Source organism: Triturus cristatus, chromosome 8, assembly GCF_964204655.1.
Source record: "Triturus cristatus chromosome 8, aTriCri1.1, whole genome shotgun sequence".
NCBI classification, from domain to species: Eukaryota; Metazoa; Chordata; class Amphibia; order Caudata; family Salamandridae; genus Triturus; species Triturus cristatus.
This window is the reverse complement of record NC_140591.1, coordinates 36,687,018-36,695,985: the sequence shown is the minus strand read 5'-3', so window position 1 is coordinate 36,695,985 and position 8,968 is coordinate 36,687,018.

Sequence of the window (8,968 nt, the reverse complement as noted above, 5' to 3'; positions counted from 1 at the left end):
TTGAAACAAACTGATGTGAATCCAAAAGCGTTTGGAGATTATGATATTATCATGAAAAGTTATTTTACAGATGATCTGATGTTTCCGGGAAGAGAAGTCTTCAACAAGATTTATGTAGTGAAAATAGGAGAGATATAATGGGATGGCAAGATCAATCCAGGTTGGGTGTTATTTTAAAACCAGGTTATGACGAACCTGTCGTTCTTGGCGACATTCCGATTTTGTCAGTACAGGAATCTATTTCTTCTGCTGAATATAGTGCAATTGAAGAATTGGTTAACAAATATGACAACATTTTCAAGGACAAGGTCGGATTGGTTAGAGGTTTTGGGCACAGGATCAAATTGAAATGAAATGCTGTCCTGGTCATGCAGGTTAGACCTCTTTCACTTTCTATGAAGAGAGATTTGAAGAACTTGTTAGACAAGATGTGATTTCAAGGTACCATCACACCTGTTTAATCTTCTGAGTGGGTTCCTGCTGCAGTTATTGCCCGCAAGAGATCAGGGGATATACGTGTCAGGTGGCGAGAACCGGTAGTACACCGCTCGCATCCCCGCCATGTGGGGGAACTACGTTTCCCAGGACGCCCGGCAGAACACGCCCCACGTGTTCGGCGCCGAGCGCGACAGCGGTTAAAACCGCCAACAAACACCAAGCGGTGCCGATGATTCCAGCCAGTCCTGTTCGTACTCTTGTTCCAGAAACAACGTTCCAGCCCTGCATCCTCGGTCTTGCCCTAGTCCTTGTATTCAGTCTCCAGGAAACACTACATCAGCGCTCCTCTGCCCAAGGATACCGGGTCCAGAGTGGTAGCGCGAAGGTGAAAACCTCGTCGGTGAGCCCCGACGCTTCCACGTTCCTGTTTTCTTCCCTCATCCACTCCACGCGCTCCTCTGCCCACGGAGTTCCGGGTACAGAGTTGTAGCGCGGACTGGTGCGCTCCTCTGCCCACGGAGAACCGGGTCCAGAGTGGAAGCGCGAACGGGGGCGCTCCTCGGCCCATGGAGTTCCGGGCTTAGAGTAGCAGCGCCCGTTCCTTTTTTAGCACTACACAACTGTGAGTACTGTTCTTTCCTTTAGCCTTCAGGGAGGCGATTTCCTCGTTCTTTTAGGAGTGACCCTGATCCAGGACGCGCTCTGGGGGGCATCAAGCACTGACCTTCAAGTGCTGGCTTTTGCTCCCAGTGGGCAGCGTCCCTCTGTCCTTCCGGATTCGATCCCACGAATCCGCCCTGGCTCTGCGGTGACTCGTCAGTGCGAACCTCAACTGAAAGACACGCAGGCCAGGCCAGAGAACCCTCAAAACCCCGGGTGGGAAGGTGACAGGTGAGAAACCACTGCAAAGCGGGAGGGGGGAGGCAACACGTGGGTCACTATTGACGGGTGTCTGACGGTGTGCTTGTTTCATTCCAGATCCCTCTCCCAGCTGTTCCTTCCCTTCCTTCCCTCGCCCACCTGTCTCCATAGTCCGTGTGTGTTACACGTTCTCCGGACTGGGGACGGATGGGAGGTGGACCCCATTATCTGCAGCGTCATCCTGAGGAGAGAATTTTCCGGCCAACGTGACAGAATCATCGGCCCACGAATTATCGCTCCTCCCGATCACGCTGTCATAGGGGATGACCTCCTTAGAGGACGTGGTGGCCGCCCTGGCTCTTGTCCAGGGGGAACTAGCCGCCTCACGTCAAGAAACCGCTGCCCTCCACTCCCGGATGGACCGTATCCAACGGAACCCCTTTGATGCCGGGAGTATTGGCCCAGCCTCCACGCCCCAGGTAGTGGTAGAGATGCCCGCGCATGTTCCCCTGGCCCCTCCTGAACGATTCCATGGGGATATGCAAAAAGTACAGGTCTTCATGACTCAGGTCCTCCTCAACTTCCATTGTAAACCCAAGCTGTTCGCTACTAACCAGGCTAGGGTAGCTTTCCTCATCTCGTACCTGTCAGGAGACGCGGCCCAATGGGCGGTGCCTATCGTCAGGAGAGACGACGCCCTGCTCTATGATTGGGATACGTTCCGCGAAGAGTTCGAGAAAACCTTCGACCGAAGAGCCGATACCTTCTCCGCGGATCGTGATCTCCTCGACCTCAAACAGAGCAGTTCCGATTTTCTCGGATACCTCAACAGTTTCAGGAGGCTGGTAGCGGAAACTGACTGGCCTGAAGCAAAGCAGTCAGCCATATTTTACCGGGGGCTGACGGAAGATTTGAAAGACGTCATAGCACAAATAGATCCCCAACCACGCTCCTGTGTCGCGATGATGGAACTTGCCTCGCGGTTGGAATACCGCCTCCGAGAAAGGAAAGGAGACCATAGAAAAAAGGAAAGACCCCCTCCGTCCTCGGATCCGGCACGAGCACCCGATCACGGACCGGCCCGGCCCGAACCCATGGAGATAGGGGCCGTGAGAGCGTCCCTCACCTCGAGTGAGAAGGATTACCGCCGGAAGCAGGGCCTCTGTCTGTACTGCGGCAAGAAAGGTCATTACCTCAGAGAATGTCCCGTCCGTCCTAAGGTCGGGAGGCCTCGCGCAGGCCAAGCCGCGGCAGTGACGGGAGAAGGGGAGGCGGGAAACGCCCAGGCTTGAAGGACCTCGAAGGGAAGCCTTCAAGCTACCACTCTATCCCTTCGGTAGAAGCCGATGCTGAGGCAGAGCCGGACCACTTCTTCCTCACGCTTCAAGTCGTGATAGACCATACCACTCGGACCATTCGGGCCATGATTGATTCTGGGGCCACAGGATGCTTTCTGGACGAGACCGAAGCCCAGAAGCTGGGGGTCACTCTCCTCCCCAAACATACACCTGAACTCGTCTATGCGGTAGATGGGAAGGAGTTGGACTCGGGGCCCATCCGTTATGTCACCCCAGCACTCTGGATGACCATCGGGAAGACCCACGGCGAATGGTTGGCCTTAAACATCATCAAAGCTCCCCGGTGCAAACTCATTCTGGGGCTACCCTGGTTAAGGAAACACGAACCAACCATAGAGTGGTCCGCGAACACCATTTCCTTTTGCTCCACCTTTTGCCGTCAACACTGTACGGTGCCTGACTCACCTCCACCCCCTCCGTTGGTCTCTCAGCAACATATCGCCACGGCGGCGGAGAAAGACGTAGTGCTCCCGGCTTGGTATAGCGCCTATGCGGACGTCTTCGACAAACGGAAGGCCGAAGAGCTGCCACCCCATCGGACACATGACTGCTGCATCGACCTGGAACCTGGAGCCGTCATCCCCTGTTGCCGTGTCTATGCTCTCACAGGACCCGAAACGAGTCACCTCCGAGAGTATCTGGACACATACCTCGCGTTGGGCTTCATTCGCCCCTCTCGATCGCCCGCAGCCTCTCCGCTCTTCTTCATCCCAAAGGCCAACGGCGAGTTGCGTTGCTGCATTGACTATCGCGCGCTCAACGCAGTGACAGTAAAGAACCAATACCCCTTGCCATTGATCCCAGTGCTGCTCGAGCAGGTCAGGAAGGCAGCCCTGTACACCAAGCTGGACCTCCGTGGGGCATACCACCTGGTTCGAATGAGAGAAGGGGACGAATGGAAGACGGCGTTCAAGACGCGGTATGGGTTATTCGAGTACCTCGTGATGCCCTTTGGGCTCTGCAACGCCCCTGCCGCCTTCCAGTTCTTCCTCAACGAGGCCTTAAGGGATTACCTGGATAAGTCCGTTATAGTCTACATCGACGACATCCTTATCTATTCGGCCAACGCGAAGGAGCACGTCGTCCACGTGAGACAGGTCTTGCAAGCCCTCCGCGCGCACCGTTTATACTGCAAGCTCACGAAGTGCGAATTCCACGTGACGACAGTGGAATTCCTGGGTGTTCTCCTGACTCCCGCCGGACAAGTCATGTCGGATCGGAAGGTGCAAGCCGTGGTGAAGTGGCCACCTCCTACGACTGTCAAGGAAGTGCAAAGCTTCCTCGGCTTCTCCAATTTCTACCGGCGCTTTATCCATCATTTCTCCCAACTGGTGGCACCTCTTACGAAACTAACTCGCAAAGGCGTTCCGTTTTCCTGGCAACCCGAAACACAGAGGGCGTTCGAGCAGCTCAAGACCGCTTTCACCACCGCTCCGGTCCTACGCCATGCCAAACCTGAACTCCCGTTCATTGTGGAGGCGGACGCTTCGGACATCGCAGTTGGGGCGTTTCTGTCACAGCGGCATCCAGACACCGGCCACCTCCATCCAGTGGCCTACTTGTCCAGGAAACTCAACCCCGCCGAAAAGAACTACACGATCGCCGAGAAGGAGCTGCTAGCGATTCGGGAAGCCTTCCTGGAATGGAGACACTGGCTGAAGGGGTCACAACACCAGGTCACGGTCTATACCGACCATCGCAACCTCCAGTTTTTGCGGTCTGCTAGGCATCTCACCCCCAGACAACAACGGTGGATGCTCTTCTTCGCGGAGTACCACTTCCTCGTCACGTTCCGACCAGGAACCCAGAACCAAAAGGCGGATACCTTATCCCGCCAGGGTATGACCTGTCTCCCCTTGGCAGATGCCGAACGAGCCATCATTACCCCCGACAACGTGGTGGGGAGAGTGGAAACCGGATCGTTCCTCGACGGAGTGAAACGGGGTATCAAATCGTTCGCCTGGTCGTCCTGGTTGCGCAGCCACAAGGAGTGGCGTTTGTTGCAAGGCATCCCCTTGTGTGGCTCCCGAGTTCTGGTTCCTACACTCCGCCTCCGAAAGCTCGTGTTCAGCTGGTGCCACGACGCCCCCTGCGCCGGTCACATGGGTGGCTCCAAGACCCTGGAAAAAGTACTGCGACAATTCTGGTGGCCGTCGGTTCGACCGGATGTCCTACGATGGGTCAAGCAATGCACCGTCTGCGCCCAGATGAAAACAGACCACTGCAAGCAACAAGGCCTCCTGCGTCCCCTACCGACCCCTATGACTCCGTGGGAAAAGATCTCCGTCGACTTCATAGTGGGACTGCCGAAAGATCAGAACTGCACGGCTATTGTGGTCGTCATCGATTACCTCACCAAGATGGGGCATTTCATCCCGTGCAGACAGATACCCACGGCGGGGACCTTGGCGAAACTCATGTTGAAGGACATCGTACGGCTCCACGGCCTTCCGTTGGAGATCGTGTCTGATAGGGGGTCCCAATTCACAGCCCGCTTCTGGAAGGTCTGGTGCACCGAGCTGGGGATTCAATCATCCCTGTCCACCAGCTTCCATCCCCAATCCGATGGCCAAACCGAGCGCCTCAACCAAACCCTGAAGCAGTACCTCCGTTGCTATGTGGACAAAGCCTCAGAAGCCTGGGTGGAGTGGTTATGGGTGGCGGAGATAGCTTATAATAGCACCGTTCATGCATCCACAAAACACACTCCCTTCTACCTCTCCTCTGGGTATCACCCTCGTTTCACCCCTTTTTTGCTCCCACGTTCTGGCGTCACTCTGCCCGATCTCCAACACCGACTCGCGCAGATACGCTCGACCCTCACAACGGCCCGCGAAAACCTCCGCATAGCAAAGAACAGGTACAAGGCGCAGGCCGACAAGCACCGTAGGCCCAATCCCGTGTACCGTAAGGGGGATAAAGTATGGTTGTCCACAAAACACATTTCCTTCAAGAAACCCAGTGTGTTCAATCCCAAGTTTATAGGCCCCTATGCGGTGGTTCGCCACGTCAACCCCGTGGCCGTACAGCTCCGTCTCCCACCTCACATGCGCATACACCCAGTGTTCCACGTCTCGTTGCTCAAACCCTCTTTATGTCCTGTGAAACGTGTCCCTCCTCCAGTGTGGGTGCAGCATGAGCGGGAGTACGTGGTGGAGAAGGTGCTGGACTCCAAGCTGGTGCGGGGCAGGGTGTGGTACCTCCTGGCGTGGAAGGGGTATGGGCCGGAGGAACATTCCTGGGAGCCGGCGTCGGCGATCCACGCCCCCCGCCTGGTGGCTGCCTTCCACCGCCGCTGCCCCGGGAAGCCTGGGGCTCCTCGCGGCGCTTGACTCGGTGGGGAGGGGGGTGTACTGTCAGGTGGCGAGAACCGGTAGTACACCGCTCGCATCCCCGCCATGTGGGGGAACTACGTTTCCCAGGACGCCCGGCAGAACACGCCCCACGTGTTCGGCGCCGAGCGCGACAGCGGTTAAAACCGCCAACAAACACCAAGCGGTGCCGATGATTCCAGCCAGTCCTGTTCGTACTCTTGTTCCAGAAACAACGTTCCAGCCCTGCATCCTCGGTCTTGCCCTAGTCCTTGTATTCAGTCTCCAGGAAACACTACATCAGCGCTCCTCTGCCCAAGGATACCGGGTCCAGAGTGGTAGCGCGAAGGTGAAAACCTCGTCGGTGAGCCCCGACGCTTCCACGTTCCTGTTTTCTTCCCTCATCCATTCCACGCGCTCCTCTGCCCACGGAGTTCCGGGTACAGAGTTGTAGCGCGGACTGGTGCGCTCCTCTGCCCACGGAGAACCGGGTCCAGAGTGGAAGCGCGAACGGGGGCGCTCCTCGGCCCATGGAGTTCCGGGCTTAGAGTAGCAGCGCCCGTTCCTTTTTTAGCACTACACAACTGTGAGTACTGTTCTTTCCTTTAGCCTTCAGGGAGGCGATTTCCTCGTTCTTTTAGGAGTGACCCTGATCCAGGACGCGCTCTGGGGGGCATCAAGCACTGACCTTCAAGTGCTGGCTTTTGCTCCCAGTGGGCAGCGTCCCTCTGTCCTTCCGGATTCGATCCCACGAATCCGCCCTGGCTCTGCGGTGACTCGTCAGTGCGAACCTCAACTGAAAGACACGCAGGCCAGGCCAGAGAACCCTCAAAACCCCGGGTGGGAAGGTGACAGGTGAGAAACCACTGCAAAGCGGGAGGGGGGAGGCAACACGTGGGTCACTATTGACGGGTGTCTGACGGTGTGCTTGTTTCATTCCAGATCCCTCTCCCAGCTGTTCCTTCCCTTCCTTCCCTCGCCCACCTGTCTCCATAGTCCGTGTGTGTTACACGTTCTCCGGACTGGGGACGGATGGGAGGTGGACCCCATTATCTGAAGCGTCATCCTGAGGAGAGAATTTTCCGGCCAACGTGACAATACGTCTGTGTGCGGATCTGAGATTTTAAATGACAACATTTTTGTTGATTTTCATCCTTTGCTGAGAATTCATGATATGCTGATCAATGTGGCCCGTAGTAGATATATTCTATTATAGCTCTTAGGTCAGCATATCACCAAATTCCTTTGGCTAAAGACACACAATCCTTGACTACTTTCATCACGCCATTTGGTGAAAACATGTATTTGTGGATGCCGTTTGGACTGGCACCCGCTGCTGTTTTTGGATAAATTGTTTGGTCGAGAGAGTGGCATCCAAGTCTTTCAGGGTGATCTACTCATTCATACAGAGAGTCTGGAACATCATTATGAGAAATTACATATAGTATGGAGTAAATTGGAAAAACATGGGGTCACTGTCAATGAGAAAAAGTGCATTTTTGTAACCAATCAAGTGGATTACCTGGGTCACAATATTTCAGGTGATGGCGTAAAGCCTAAAGTTTCGTCAGTTTAAGCCATCACCAATGCTCCTGTACCAAAAGACAAAGATTCTCTCAGGGTGTTCCTTGGGCTTAGTGAATACTATGCCAGATTTATGTCGAGGATACGTGTTGATTGTTCAGCATTGAAGAAAAATGCTAGGTTTGTGTGATCTGATTGGAAACAGCAAGCCTTTGACAAAATGATAGCTTTGATTGTGAGTGCTCCTGCTATTAAACTGTCCTGCATAGTGAAAAAAGTGTAATAATGGTTGATGCAAATTCAATGGGTCTGGGAGCAGTGTTTTATTTTGGGGTTTTTTAAATCCTCATTTATACCATCTTTATGATAATGGCTACGGGGTCACCTCTTAGTCGTGCACGGGGGGGAACACCCAGAAAGGCAAGGTTAGCCATGTCATAAGAACCAGCAAATTCCAGTGAGTTTGGATGAGCAATGTACCACCATTGAGAAAACTCGAGAACTTGCTAGATTGTGTTGTTTAAATCATTGGACTTCCCTCCCTGCCCTACCACCTAGCCCTATCCCATAGTTCCCAATATTTTGTGCGTTTACTGTTACCTTTCAGTTCATCCATCCTTCTAAATTTGTTCATTGCCCTAACCTACGTGTCTACTGCAGTAGGTGATGGAAGAATCCAAATTTTTCACACCTCACGTCTAGCGAATTACATAGACATAAATAAAAGGTGGTTCTATTTTTTACTTAGTTTAATACTAGAATAAACAGTGTCTAAAATACCAAATATGATGATGAAGGGGCTTACCTTGACGTTGAAATCTAGACCTGAGTGCATGTGAAAAACATGTGTATGTCGTTAGCCTTAATCTCTCTGCATTTAGGAAATTTTTTCATCACCTGTGTGTTCATCTTTGACAATTTTTCAGGTGTTCAATACGACCTAAGCAAAGTAAAAAGATGGTTTCTCCTAAGAGGTGCAGAAACAATAATGTGCCATAAAAAAGTGCAAGATACTTGCCAAGAATGATGCATGTCTTGAGCCGGAAAGATTGTCTTCCAAACATCTTCAGGTGTATCAAATTCGGCCTTGTTTCCCTCGATCAGGTGCCATTGTTGCAGCGATTCTGCTCATGCACAGAACTATGCACAGGAAACCAGGACCTCAGTGAATGGAGGTGTAGCAAAAACTCACCTCAGTACTCAGAACCCCTATCCGACTAGCATCAGTGTCTCATTCGCTCTTCATATCATCTCGAAGCTACCAATGATTAGACAACCCAGAACATGCGACTTAGAGTACTCTCAGGAATGGTGGGTCTCAGAAATACCTGTTCGTTATTATTCTCATATCAGTCGACAACAAGAGTAATCAGAGACACAGTAAAATTTAAAACATTTATTTTATAAACTACGTGTCCTAAGATGCAATACCTTGGCTAACATAAGCAGACAAATGATTAAAAATAAAACCATCAG